This window comes from Tetrao urogallus, assembly GCF_951394365.1.
Source record: "Tetrao urogallus genome assembly, chromosome: 5".
Taxonomy (NCBI): Eukaryota; Metazoa; Chordata; class Aves; order Galliformes; family Phasianidae; genus Tetrao; species Tetrao urogallus.
In genome coordinates, this window is record NC_136818.1 from 30,876,716 (window position 1) to 30,892,332 (window position 15,617).

At 41.1% G+C, this 15,617-nt stretch overlaps 1 protein-coding gene across 2 annotated transcripts in view; it reads left to right on the forward strand.

Moving 5' to 3' along the window:
- Window positions 1-15,617, forward strand: part of PRKG1 (protein kinase cGMP-dependent 1) — a gene marked incomplete at both ends in the record, with an annotated part of 385,856 nt that overhangs the window by 342,638 nt on the left and 27,601 nt on the right. The gene's annotated exons all lie outside the window — the stretch shown is intronic.

The following is a 15,617-nucleotide window of genomic DNA, read 5'->3' on the forward strand; positions in this document are numbered from 1 at the left end:
AGTCCTGGCTTAGTCAATCATTATTCATGTAGAAGTCTTTAACTTCAACCAAACTTATTATTTCTCAGCAGTACTGTATCTGTACCAGTATCTGTACCAGTATCTGTACCTGTATCTGAACCAGAAGGGCATGCAGCTTCCAAGTACTGTTGGTTTGCACACACAGGCATGCTGTTCTCTGTTCCTTACCAGTAATCCTTGACATTCAGTTTGTCTTTTTGACAATCCTGGACTGTTGAACCGTTCCTTTCATGGGACTGGTTGATTCTCTCAGAGCTCATCGCATGTGTAATTTAGGTTATTTTTTCTGGGTACAGAAGTTCATCTCTGTTTGGTTTATCTGACATTTTATTGTCAAATCACTGAATCTCATCAGGTCTTTCCACATCTGTTTGTTGGATTTTTTTTACTTTTCTGAATAGCTTAATGTCAACAGAAAACCTCGTCACTTTGCTGTTGAACCTTTATCCAGATGACTTTGAAATCCATCAGATTCCAGCACAGCGCCCTGCAGGATGGCAGGTGACTGACCTCCACTCCCTGCAGCAATTATTTCTCCATTAGATCTTCCCTTGTACCTCCTGGCAGCTTAGTGTACCTTATTGCCTTGGCTGGGCAATCTTCTGAGATGCCTTTTGGAAACCAAATGAACTCTGTCCAGGGAATCAGCCTTATCCATCACTCTTCCAGTAACTCTAATGTGTCCCTTTTCCAGAGTGTCAGATTTTTCCTGTGCACATTACTTCTGCTCTTGATTATAGTTTTCACTAATTTAACTACAAACGTTACAGATCAACTCTGCAAAATGTTTTTACTGCCTCCTGGGTAAGCAGTGAGGTTGTGACCTACCATTCATCACAGCACTTCCAATATATTTGTTACCTCCACGAAAGATATTTGAGAAGCATAGGAGACCTTGGAGTGCTGTAGGTGATGCAGGCAGAGGGGCACTTCTGGGGGGGAATGGCCTTATATGAGACATATTAAACCTAATGTTGTAGTTGTAATGTTTTTTGGAAACAATGATATTATTAAAAAAAATAATAATGAAGATACTCTTAAACATGGAATAGAAAATGAATTAATCTGTAATCATACAAGAAAGTCTTCTGAAGGCAAGGCCTTGCTAGAGCTTTTCTGAGTGTCTAGGTCTGTGTCAATGAGCTGATGGAGACCCATCAGGTGGATATCGGGTGGATAAGTGAGATATTCCTGCCCTCCAGTGGAAGTACGGGAAAGTGCCTTTCAGAAGTTATCCTGGCTGGAAAATGGGTGGGAGTCTACAAAGGGATGTTAACAAGCTTCCAGCAAACTCGTTGCTTTTGGTTCTCTGTCAATTATTATCGGCATTTGTCAGCAGAAGCCCTTAGTCCTCTCCAAGTCTCCATATGTGCTGGTACATCCATCATTATGTTTACTGAATTTAATTTCCTAGTTCTGGGGCACTGAACCAAGTGTGTAACCAGTGACATTTCAGCAGCACGGTGTACGGTCACTCAGCGATGCCAGTCATGTTCCACTTTTGTCATGTCCTGAGCCCCTCTCCAAAATAAGCTGAGCCCTTGGGAAGTGTGTTAGGAAATACTTTCCTCCATTACAAGAATGGCAAATGAGTTGTTGTACTGCTAACATCTGAGGAGTTTTGATCCTTCTTGCTTCCTGACGTTCCCAAAATGAGACAACTTGCATCACTTTTCAAGCCACAGAATGATCTGCAGTAGAGAAACTTGGGGGTTTGAGTGGTTTGTTTGGTTTCTTTTTTTTTCTTTCTTTTCTCTAATTAGCACATGATAATATTGAAATGTTGACAGAGCACTTGGCAGTTTTCTCAAGTGGTGAATATAAGATTTGCGTCAGTGAATAAGTGAAAGCTATGCTTCTTTCTTTATGCGAACCACCATATGTTAAATACTGTCTGATAAAAACTTCCTTTTATTGAGTCAAGACAAGTTGTAAGATTGAACAGTTCATCTCTCCCCTTGTAGAACAAAAACAGACATCCAGATCAGGCGCCAGGCACAGCCCTCTATTATACTCAGTGCTTTTATACATTACAAGAAGGGTCCTTGAGTTCCTCAATTTATTCCTGTCTATTTATATATGGATACTTTGGAAGTGCCAATATACAGATGGCCTCACTGGGTTGGTCAGACAAAAGATGTTGCTTAACACTATATCCTGTCTCTGTGTTCAACAGCACAAATACCTAGGAAAAAGAGCCAATTAAATGCTTATTGATTGGTGATCCACCATTCCCCAGTGATTTGAGACTCAGGGATTTCCTGCATGTGGCTGCTTTCTATCTAAATAGAAGCCCTTAGTAATTTTTTTCCCTTCAGTCTGCTGAACTACTTCCCACATCACACATAAGTTCAAGACCTTTCTTGTCTCCTGAACAGCCTATTTCCTGTGAGGAAACCCTGAATGCAGTTATTCCTGCAACAGAAATCAATCCAGACCTGTGTTCCTTACAGTTATACTTCTTGGTACTTTTTTCCAATTCTCCTCTACAGTTTTTGAGATGGGAGGAGGAATAAAAGTGGCCAAATCGGCCCATTATTGCATGTGTAAGATTAGGATTTTTTTATTCCTGATTTTCATCACCATGTTTCTTCAGAATTTAGAGCTTATTTAATATCTTGTCCTTCGGTATCTAAGTTCTTTTGTATTTTTTTATATTGTGCCGTTGTTTGCTGTTGTTTAGTGATTTACTATCCTTGACGTTGTCATTTTACTTATTCCTCCCTTTTACAGATCATCTATAAAGATGTTGAACAGAAGAGACTTGAGCACTGTTAGCCTCCATCCATTAGGAAAACCAACCATTTATTTCTATCCACTGTTTCCTATTTTTAACCTACTTATAATCAGTGCAAAGACCTTCCCTCTCATCTCATGGCAGCTTAATTTCTCTAACAGCCTTTCAAACCTTGTCAGTTGCCTTTGGAAATCCAAGCCAAGTCTATCGAGCAGACCTCTCCTGCCCATGTGCATGTGGACTCCATCAAAGAACTCCAGTAGACTTGTGGAACGTGTTGGCTCTTCCCCAAAGCAGTTCAATTTTTTCATGTGTCTACTAATTCTGTTAGGACAGATGTTGGGCTCAGTGATATACAGCACTCTGGATCCTATCAAAAAGACACTTCCATCCTTCGATGAACAGAGTTGGTTACAAACCACAGCTCGTAGTTCGCCTTGAGTTCATCCAGAAGCGCTGAGTGAGCACCAGCTGGGCCTGGGGATATGTTCATGATCATTTAGTGGGCTTGGATCCTCTCCTGGCACTTGGACTAGTGCTGGTTACTCTGGTAAGAGGAAGGAATCAGCAGGATGTCCCCAAGATCTTCCTTGCTGAACCCAGGGGTAAAAGTGCACTGAGCTTTCCTTCACACAGCTTTGTTCCTCTCAGCATGCTCTTTGGAGAACACGAGCCTCTGGAGACCCTGCAGCCCATGGTCAGGCTCCTTGCTGTTGCTGTGATTGAGAAGGATTTATTATTTGTCTTCAAGGCTTTTGAAGTTGTAACTTCACGCTTTTTTTTTTGCCTGCCTTATGGTGTTTTCCCTTTTAACCGAACAGGGTTTGATTCTTTGTTTTCTTTTTTCTTTTCTCTTTTCTGTTTTTTGATTTGTTTTGAAGCTGCTTCATGTTTGAAAGATGTCTTGCTTTTAATATACCATCTTGTCCCACTGTTCAGCCCCACCAGCTTCCGTCTGACCTATCCCACATCCATGTTTGATGTGTGTTTGCTAGATACTTGCAGCCACTTCTGAGCTGCTGCTACTCATTGAATTACTCTTTTTAAGTTTTTAAGTGCAAGAGTGGTGCTTTTATTTTAAACCTCTTTTCAGACCTTCAGTTACGTTAAATGTCAGAACACCGTAGTTCCTTTTATGGGAGGTTGTCCAGTGGTAGAGCATTTCCTTCCTCTCCCTTCTTGTCTTTGACTTCTTGGGTGCAACCAGAGCATCACCTGCCCCAAAACATCTGGGAGTTTTCCAGATGGAAGACCATTCAGATGACTCTCCAGGTATAGTTGTGGATAGGTCAAACCATTGACAGTGAGCACCCTGCTGTGTGTCCTGTTGCAGTCACCCACTAGTAGGACATACCTATGCGATCTTTTGAAGAAAGCAAGTATTTGTGTCCTTCAGGATGAGCAGACCGCTTCCAGATGGTATTGAGATTGATTAAAGTGGCAGCAAGCACAGTCCTATTTCCATGCCGTGTAGCATCTTGAAGGACGAGATGACCCCAAGAATAGTCTTTGTGATGTTGCAGCGTGTTTCCAGATTGCCAGGGCACAGTGCAAATCCCAGAGAACAGAAGTGACCTGTCCTGAATGACCCTAGAGCCTACTTTTATATCCCATAGGATCCAAGACATTGATTTTCCTTTTGAAAGTGATACTCACAACAAGGATGCAAAATCTTTGTGTGTAAGTCAAATTAAAAGATTTAGTGCAGGATAGTCTGGGGACACGGTTGGTAATGTGGGACTCAGTTTCACTGATCTCTTCCCACAGTTTCATCTGCCTGCCAGAATAAACAAGTGGAGGGAAAACCTCCCTTTGTACGCACACGTACTTGCTTTGTAAGGAAAAATCAGCTTCCTGCCTGCTCCCACTTCTTCAGTAGGATCTCATGTAATATTCTCTTCCTCCCCGCCTTCTCTTTATATGTCACCTTTTTTCGAAGTAAATTAGGATGAAACATACAGGATGCAACAACTTCAGCAGTGCCAGCATGGCTGGATCATTCTGATGTTTCCTAAATGGTAGTTTTACAATAAAGCTTTCATAAGTTTTGCTCTGTGACCCCAGTGCAATCATTTAATGATTTAGGGATATTTTGGGGGAACTATTTAACTGAATAAAGAAAAAAGAGTATAATTCACTCATCAGCTCCAACGAAACCTCCAGGTCCTAATGCTTATGGATCTGCTTGAGAATTTGGAAGAGGTTCCAGGAAACATTACTGAAATGGCTCTGGGCAGCCCTTGGGGAAGGGGCACAAGTTCACTCAAGGTAGACTAATTTTGAGCAATCCTCAAGCTGGAAGCCTTCTAGCAAATGATTTTCTCCTAGAGAATTAGGGCCATTTAAAAACAGGAAAGAAAGTCATACGTGTCACTGGGCAAAACAGTGAGCTCACTCTTGCTTGAAACCTGCAGGACTTTAACAAACGTGCAATAGATAGCAAACATGGTGAGCCGGGCAAATAAATACGTCTAACGTCAGTAGTATATCAGCTTGTTCTCCACATTTTTTAGAACTCTGGAGAAATAATACAGCAATCAAGTCTGCTTAATGAGATTGCTGTTGCCATGGTGAGCATTTACTTATGCAAGCAACACAGTCCTACATTAAGGGTGGGGGCAAAAGGGCCATTAAGTGTTTAGGTGGTTAGATGAGCAGATTTGGGATTCATGGAACTAATTAGCAGATTGCAACACATTAATTAGATCATGAGATTTTGTAAAGTGAAAGAGCAACAAGCAGAATTAACTGTAATTTGTGCAATGTGAAGCTGTCATTAGACTGAATTTTCCTTGAGATCACATCCCACTTTCCTAGGAAGTGCTTTCTTGGCCGTGGCTGTTCCACAGTGACTCTGATACACTGCCTTAAAATAACTTTAGTGTTTGGCTGTGATGCATGATGACACGTTTGGACCAAACTTGGCAGTTGGGGTTCACTGACTATAAAAAGTTCAGTTTGGATTTTAATGTGGAATGCTTTTTTTTTCCGGAGAGCTTCCAAGCATGGTGTTTTCCAAAGGGAAAAAAAAAAAAAAATACATCTGTAGATATCTCCTCAAAAGTAAGTAAGAGGGGTGAAAAGAAAAACCGTTCATGCAGCCTTCTGTCTACAGATCCAAAAAACAAAAAACTGAATTCAGAACTAATGAAGAAGTAAGAAGTTTGTCTCCTTCTTTACCATAACCCTGCTCTTCTAAATCATTGAAGGATAGTTGTCAGCGGAGAGAAGCAACCATTCATGGGAAGTTCATTTTTCACTGCCTTTATGTTACTTTAGAAATTCACGTTTGAGTGCTACAAAATAATTTGGTATTACTCTTTGCACCAAAGTTGTAGCTGGCTTAGCTGGTGAATTTGGGAATTTCAGTCTGAATTTGATCTCAGGACTGATCCGTGACTTAGGAAAAGTAAACCAGGAATTAATATGTTATGAGCAAAAGTCCTGGCCAGCTTACAGTGAACTGCATTGGACTCAAGCCATGTCAGCCTGCAACGGGATGTTAGAAATTGTGCTGCAACTTGCCAGCATAAATTGAATATTTTATTTTAAAAAGTTGCTTATTCACAGTGGTGTGAGAAAAGTGCCAAGAAGGCCATTAATGGCATAAAAGGCATAAAAGGCATAATGCAGCAGGGTGCTGGAATAGCAAAGATTTAAAAAGCCAGCTGAAGTGCATTGGGCTTTCAGTTTATTCTCATCAGCCAGATAGAAGGGTTTTCTCTTTGCAGTGTATGTATCATGGAGCACAATAAACATTTCTTTGCAATTTGTTCTTAACTCCACCACACTTGTAATGAGCACAGCTGTGTAAAACGCCAACAACAGCTTTCTTAGGAGTTAGCTAAGCTTTCTTAGGAGTCTTAGGAGGGGATGGGATGGCCACGACATGAAACTCAGTGCAATGCCATGAGCTAAGGCATATAATATCTACCTTTGTCCAGTTGGAGTGTTGGAGGTACAATTCAATGTTTGAAGCACAAAGAAAATGTTGGTTTTCCTTAGAGTTTTGTTTCCTGTGGCATTTCAGGTGGTGCTGTTGCTGCCTGTCTCGGAATTGGAGAAGGTTGTCTGTGTTTTCCTTTTCTACTGCTAACCCCCAGCTTAATCCAGCCTGCCATACACAGTAGCGCTGTCAGTGCTGAGCCCAGATACAGATGCAATGGCACAGAGCACATCATAGAACTGTTTCTTTGCTCTCTAGCTAGCAACACCCAGAATTTGGGGTTTTTTTGTTTGATTGTTTGCTTGTTTTTAAGAAGAAAAAGAAAAAAGAAGCCAGTCCCCTTGCACAATGTCTTTTAATACTGTACAGAGCAGGAAACACCACCAAAGGAAGGAATACTCCATTTCCTCCCTCAACCCCTTTTAACTAAAATTGAGCAAAGTTCTGGTTTTGTAAGTCTATACTGTTGTTTGAACTATTTCAGGATGTTCTTGATATTAGGAATATTACAAAAGTGGAAATGGTATACTTTCCAAAACAGGACACTGAATGAGTCTTGTTGGAAGCATCGGACTGTTTCTTTAGAGAAAAAAAAGAGAACCACATGGATCCAGAAGATAAAATGCACATTTTGGTGATGTGTAGGTAGCACTGATACAGTTGGGAAATGGAGCCCAGGCTGATGTAATACCCACCTGAGTTCAGCAGGGCATTTGCAAAGCAGTGCAGGTAATTTGGGTGGGCACACTATGGGCACAGCAGTGCTCTATGTTGCTGCTTTGCTTCCCACTGCCTGCACATGTGGTGGGAGTTCAGAGCTCAGCACAGCAAGCAGATAGGCTGGCAGTGATCTGAGCTTGTTGGTGAATTTTCAAGCAAAACTCAGATACCTCTTTGGGTTTTTACTTTCACCTTCCTTTGAATTCCACTGAAAACCAAGGACTCGGTTCCCTAAAAAGCACCCCGATAATCTTGTGCTCTGTTGAAAGAATTCTCCTTCACATGCAGCGTTATCAACCCCCACTCAGCTGATGGTGTATATGCCAGTCGAAAGTGATGCATTTATTCTTTTGAGTTTTCTCACCTGTTTGCAGACCCAGACCAATGCCAAGAGCTGTCAGATTTCTCGTGCCTGTGATGCAGGCACCAAGAAAAGGAGATGTTTTGAGGACTGCTAGCTGTATGCAACTGCTTCAGTTCAGGCTTTTATACTGCAATCAGACATTTGCCATGAGTTTTTATTAGCAGGTATTTCTTCTTTTTTTCTGTTTAACAGAGAAAAAATAAATCCTGTTAATTATTGATACAGAAACTCTGCTTATGCAAACTGTTTCATCAGAACAGCAAGAGAAGAAATCGTGTTTGGTTCATCCAAGAAAATTTTTGTTTTTTCCGGCATATGAGTGAATAATACTGTGTAGTAATAACAGGAGGCAGGCAATCAAAATACACCCATGTTCATAAGAGATTGTTGCATCTGCTAGAGAAGAGAAGTGGGGGGTTTTCTCATCAAGTTAATTGTGAGTGTAGACACATATGCATGTGTAGATGCACTTTAAAGAAGTGATGCATTGCCCCATATTACAAGAGGATGGGTTCCTTCAACAGATATACGGAAAACTGTAAAATTTGGTCTGCAGGGTTTTTTTTCTAATGAAGTTCTTCTGTGCATGTCCTGTGTTCAGATAAGGTCCCACTGCAGTGCTCATGCTTGTGCTAGGCAGAAGGCACAGAAAATAATGGGCATAATTTGTTTAAGAAGATATTACCAAGCTTTTGTCACATTTAGGAATTCAACAATGTTAGCTTCAAAGTTAAGATTTTGTAAAGAGCTGGGGTGATGAGAAAGTCTTTATCAACTGTTGTAACTGACTGTATTTGAGTACATTCAATTACATTTCTCAGGGAAATTGGCCTCTGCGTGACAGAAAGTCTTTAAAACCCCATAATTCAAACAAATCTCTTATTTGCTTAACTGTTGAAACAACTCACAATGAGCATAGCTTAATAAACACTGTGTTCACCTTGCAGAGTTCTAATTGAAAAGTAACGCACTTTTAAACAGGGGGAAGATCATTTCTCTGGTAGTTTATTAACTTTATGTTTTTAATTTCAGATCTCCTTCCCCTTCCAGAGGAAGTTAGAGATGCCATAGCTTTAATGTCTGTTTTAGCTGCAACTCAAATGCTCACTTTCTGTAAGAAAATCTAAACCAGGAGGTATGCTATTTCTCCTGATTTGAAAGTCATTAAAGGCAAGTACACAGCAAGTTCAAGTGCTGGTAGGTCAAAGAGAAATTCACAGCCCGGACATCATGAACTTGAAAAGAAAGACCACCTTTCTTTTCAATGCAATTGTCCATGCAGCTGCAGCTTCCAATTGCATGGTCGTCCCTAGCACATTGCTTTTAAAAATCCAAATGAAATCTCTCTGATTTGGATTTTCACTCAAAGGTATAAGACAGAAAGAAGTGGTAGCAGCTAAATCAGGAATTAAAGCCACTGCACTGCTGACCACAGACAGGTGGTCTGGAAGAAGGAGACCTGAACTAAGGAGAAGCTATGTTACCATTATCATAATTTTTCCTTATATCTGCCTTTCTACAGGTGACTTGCCTCTGACGATTTGCTGCCCTCCACCAAGGAAGAGCAAGGAGGAAAATATTGTATTGATCTTCAGTCTTCAATTTTTTTCTAATTGCAAACAACATCGAAAAAGTAAAAGTTTTATTTCTACCTACATGTATCTGTAGATGTATGTAGATAGATCTACATCTCCAAGTATCCTTAGGCAGGTAGTTATACAACTTCATGTATCTGTAGATAGATAGATACCTTTTACTTTTTCAGAGTTGTTTGCAATTAGAAGAAAAAAAAAAAACAGAAGAGTGGAAGATCAGTGTTTTTATTCCATGCTCTCACCTGATGGAGGGCAGTAAATCCTCAGCTGCAAGAAAATCCTCACCCTAACAGGTCAAAATCTGTGGATAACACCCATCCCTCCCAGGAATGGGTTAACATTAGGTTAGCAAATACTGTGCAGAAAGTAATTATGGACATACTAACCTGCCTCAGCCCTGTGTCTCTGTGAAAGAGCAGAAAGTCCCTTTTGGGGTTAGGATGATAGCACGTCAGTGCCCCTGGCTAATGTTGCTGCTGATGGAACAAGCCACAATCATTTGGTGCTGGTACTTTTATCCAACAGCTTGGTGTCTCTGATCAGTGTCTTCCTGCTTTCACTCTTCATAGAGATGTCCTGGTACAATTTTGTGATTATGTATTTGTGAACGAGCTAATAAATTGCAATAATGAGTTGGAGTTTGAAATGAATTCAGCTTTTCTGTAATGTTACGTGACCAACGGTAAAGTAGGTAAGAAGCCAGTCTTCTTCTTGCTATTTTTGTTCTTACTAATCACAAGACGTGTCTGAAAGGGACATTTGAAAGCAAAGAGGTGCTTTGCATGTCATGAGAGGACAGACAACTGATACAAGAGGAAGAAACACCAAACATAGATGTTTCCCGCACAGAGGGAAGGAGGGGATTCAGGAAATACTTATTCTCTGCTACTGTTGCCTTGTAGTTTTGGGATGAGCATCTCCCTTTTGCCCACTGTAAGTCTGCTCTGCAGCTTGTGGGATCAGCCAGACTGCAGTTTTCCCACCAGGGTTCTAAGTTTATACCCTTGGTTTTGGGGTTTGTCCAAGGGCATCTCCCCACCCAAGCACGTGCTGACTCCAATGGAGCTGCATCTTGATCAGACTCTGGAACAGAAGTGTCTTGCACAGGGGTGGGACTCTGAGATGAGGAGTGGCAGCACCATAAAGGGATAGAGATTTGCTCTCAATGCCTCTCCAGAATTTGCTTTCAGGCATTTCCAGGCTCTGGATCTTGCTGATTGTGTAAAATACAGTGTCGCTGTGCCATGCTTCTGTCTGTGGTTAATCCTCTGAGCCCCACACAAACAGGGCGTAGCTGAAGGTAAGGATCACATGGAAACGCATGAGGTGCTTTTTATTGCTCTTTCACCCATATGACCATTCATAGACCTCCTGTTCTCCCAAATCACTCCGGAATGCCTGCTTTTTGAAACAATCATAGCAGACAGACAAAGGGCTGGCCAGGGAGGGCTTGGGAGGTGTAGGACCATTTGCCACATCTACTCTCCCTCGCATGGCTTTCAGACACGAAGCCTCCTTGTTACATGAATCCGATCCATATCTTCTGCCACTCTTCATTCATGTTTGGAATTGCATCCCTCTTAATAGGATTAATCTCTCCAGAATTTTTTCTGTGACTTCAGGATAGCCGTCAGCCAAACAGCAGCTGGATGCCACAAGTAGTCCCAGGTTGGTTATTTTGCCAGTGCTAAAACGTGTATGTTCAGGAGTACAGAAAGAAATACTGACAGCAGTGACAATTTGAGGCTTTTTGAGTTTTTGTCTTACATAGAATCATAGAATCACAAGTGCAGCATCAGTTGAAGCAGAATGCTAGAAAGAAAGTAGCCATATTGCAAGAATGATGTAGAGATGCGCTGAGATAGAACTCTAATTTAGCAGACACCAAAGTACAGCTTGCTTTTGTGAGACTTTTTCCCCCACCCCACTTGTGGCTCTCAGGCTCACTGGACATGTGCTTTCTAGCAGGATGGAGCTGATCATTGCTATACAACCTTTGCAACTCAGGTTATTCAGGTCTTTGCAGAGATTCTGTATTTCTGTTTGCAAAAGAGCATTGCCTCTATGATGGGTGCTACAGAAACTGGACCAACAAAACTGAGTATAAGGCCAACAAAATAGCTGTTAAATGAACAAGTGTCTCAGTGAGGAAGGCTCCAAAATCCTGATTTTTATCCAACCAAAATTACTATGTTTGCTTATGGAGAAGCTGGTGGTTGGTTCCCATTTGGTTACAATTTACATCTAGCTGGCAGCACGCAGGTGGAGAGAAGCCAACTTTTATATCAAGATGACTGTTTGGTAACAGATGTCTAATGTTTCCCAACACATTTAGTTCATGTGATAGGAATCATGAGCTGGTTTAGTAAAGCTGAACAGTTGGGTGATTACAAACCTTTGCACTCATCATTTTCTCCTCTATTCTTTTTAGCTGCCTAGTTATGATGCTTCTGTTTTGTTTTGTTTTGTTTTGTTTATTTATACTTTTGGGAAGGAGAGCTTAAAATGTATTTTAAAGTAATCATTGTCCTGTGAAGCAATTGCTTATTTAAATGGTTGGAAATTTCCAGCAGTGCAGAAAGCCACGTTTTCCTCTCCTGCTCTGCATAACAGGCACTGCCTGAAAACTTCAGCTGTGGCACCAGTGCTGCTTTTTCAAAGTAAAGGACATGTGGGCAACGGTATTTACTCATGATCTGCCTGTGAACTCTGCTTTCTCACATGCCTGTCCACACTGGAGATGAGCCAACATCAAGTCCTTTTAATCAGTGTAAGGGTATTTGTATTACTGGGAGAGAAATAGTGGTCCCACACCCCAGCTCTTCCATAGGAGAATGTCAGTTCTCATTGCAGACTATTGTTTGAATGAGGTTTCAGTAGTTATCACTGTCATTCAGATTTGCAGGAAACCTTGCAGAAGAGCTTGGTGGACTTAGCATGATGCTCACATGTGACCTCACTGTGATCACTTCCTCCTCTCAGCTGTTCTCAATTCCCAGTGGGAAAGATACTTCTCCTGTTAACTGCAGGAGCAAACTGTGAGCCTTGGTCAGACTAGTTCCATAGAGTAGGTTACAAAACACTGTTATGTTACACAGAAGAGCCCCATTAAGAGTGGGAGCTGATACCTTGCTCTTCCGAAAATCACAGCCTTAATTTTAAATGCTCTTTACTAAAGGAGAGCAGGCACTTGGCAAAGATACTGTGAAACACAGATTTTTTGTTGTTCCTCGCTATTTGGATCATGTTCTGTTTTGGCAAGTTCTCCGTATCTGTTTTTTTTTGTATGTTTTTGTGTGTGTGTGTGCAATTAATGTAGGAATTTAAATTAGGAATATTTTCCATCACCAACTCATCCAGAGATCAAAAAAACGTTTTTTTTTTCTCTCTGACAAATTTCGAATTACCTTTATGTGGCTGATTATTTAGAATATTTAGAATGAGCCTTGCTCATTAGACTTCTGAGTACCAGATGGGAAGAGACATGGCATCTGCAAAGCAGTGCCCAGAGTGAATATGCCCTGACCTGACACACAGATATTTTTCCCACAAAATGCTGTGTTATTTCCCTGTTGGCTTGCAGGTGTGGTCAGACCTTCTCTGCCATTCATCCTATCTCTATTATGTTCCCAGGGAATATTCCAAACATCCTCTGAATATAGCAGATCTGAGCATATTCCTATAGACACACCAATATTTTTGGGGAATTTCTGTATTTCTTTGCACTGCTCTCCCAGTGTAGGTTAAAATTAAGATATCCCTTATATATTTTCCTAGATTTTTATGAAGGGCATAAAGCCCTTCAAAGCCCTGGTAGTTTTTGTTTAGAGAGTGATGTGCTCAAATGAACAAAGTTGAAATACGACAGTTGAACACATATTCCGAGTTTTAGGATGTGTATTATGCTCTGCTGTGTCACTTACTTAATGACTTGAGGATATTCAAACTTGGAAACTGATTATTTAAGGGACTGAAGAGATTTATTCCTAAGCTTTCCATGACTGAAGTATGTCAGTCCGGTTTGTTAGTCTGTAGGAGTTTGATTTGAAAGGGGACTTTGACCTTTGTTGCTGGGGATAAAACAGAATTCAGCTGTGACTGCCATTAGTAAGCGTGTGAAGGGCTTGCATGCTTGATTTCACACTTTTTTTTTTCACGGTGTATTTTTTGAATTTCTTTTGTTTCCAAGACGCCTAGAAAACTGCATCCAATTTGTTCTGTAGGCTTCATTGCCTTGGCATTTCCAGAGGAACTGGTGAAACTTGCAGGGACTGGAGCTAGCATCCTGCTTGCCCTGCCAGTACAGGGGCACATTTCACCTACTTTTGTCCTATAATGTCACATGATGTGTGTTGTGCATCATCTTCATATAGCCATTACTCAGGATAATTTTCCTCCTTCCTTCCTGTATTTGGAGACCCTAGCCCTTCTGATATGCTGCTGTTTTGCATGTGCCGTCTTCTCCTTGCTCAGCATTGAGCAATCCTCACGGCTTGTCCAGCAGAGAAGAGGGGATCGTTGGTTCCCTGCCTCCCTGAGCACGAAGGATGCTTTCCTCTAGCATCCCAAGCCTTGAGCAAATTTAGCACTGCTTTTTGGACAAGTAGTTTTGCCTCAGTTGTTCTGCTGTTGAATGGAAATTTTCCAAGCTGGGATTTCATCTTTCTAGCAATTATAAATCATTAGAAGTATTTAACTGGTCAGGAAAGCAAAAGATACTCATACACTATCTGTACATTCATCATGAAAATTAGATCCGATCTCATTGCACTGTCACCCCTAAAATGATGTCTTTTGTGATTTAGAAGGGAACGTACCAATGTGTCTTTCACTCAGCAGTGCTTCATTCAGCTCTGGGTTTAACACGCACGCACCTGATGATCAGAGTGAAGTGATCAATAAGCAGCTGTGGCACTCAAGGTTATCCCAAGTTCATAGCGGGCTGGGAGCTGATTACTTTCCAAAATCGGATGCGGTCAGGCTGCTGTGGTCACAGGAGCAAGGTCACTGAGGGGATCTGGTGACAGTATAAATAATAAAGCAGAGCTTATCTAGTTTGTTGACAGTACCCCACCCCCCAGGATAAAACTGTGCTTTATTGCATTGTTTTTCAGGCTTTTCTGTGTGATCTCTCACCTTCTGTGACACCTCTCTTCATTCTTCTCTTTTACCACAAATGTGTTTACCACTTTCTCCCCCAGTGCCATTTCAGATGTAAATACAATAAAGTTGTTTAGAAGGGAGTTAAGTCAGCAAATCAATGCCATCCCATTACTGAATTAGATCAGAGGCAGGCATGATGGATCAAATACATTAAAAAAACAGGTAACTCATGGCTAATCCTATGATATTTTATCTTTGCTCTGGTGTTTATCATGCTCAAATGAAGCATTTGGCTGAAACAGTGGATTACAACCTGTTTGTTAATTGCAAGATAATATGCTAAAGACAAACATGAAAGCTGAATTTGTAAGCCCCTTTCCACCTTCCATGCCTCTCTTCATGATACCATCAGTGCTCTTTTCCCATACAAGTCTGTGTCACTGATAAGCCAAAGGTTGTACATGCCCGGGGACTCCTCCGGCAGCTGAATGTCAAACTTTATGGAGTGGGTGGATCATCCATTTCCCTTCTGAGCTTTTCTAAAAATACCACAAACCTTGACAAGGAGCTATTTTTGAGGAATCATATTCATGAGGATAGTCATGGGAAGCTTATTTTGGCAGGCTTGCATGTGTTGCATTTACATGCTTCCCTAGTTAAGAACTTCGTGAACTTCAGTTACGAGCCAGTTGCACATGAGCTGAAGAGAGAGCATCTGGATTTTGGGACCTCTGGGCTGGAATTTCTACTCCAAGTTGAGCTTATAGGAGGAAAAGAAGTGAAAATATCCTTGTAGGAATGTTAATATGTGACTGAAGTCATTCATTTCAGGCATTTGCACACCAGCCCTCAGCTTATCGGATCTGATTTCATAAAACCTGGCTGTGATTTCTCTCCAGGGAACTTAATGATCTTGCCACTTTCAATAAACATTTATAGAAAGTACTGCCAGCCTGTGGATAAGAGAAACTCGTACAAGAGACTTTTCTTCCAAAAATACTCAAAAAAAAAAAAAAAAAAGCCAACCTTCTTTTTGCCAGAAGATCAATAGAAAATGTCAAAATGTAGTGTTTCTTGGGTAGCTGGAGCTGAATTACAGTACCAGATATGTGCGTTGTAGGCATGCATTAG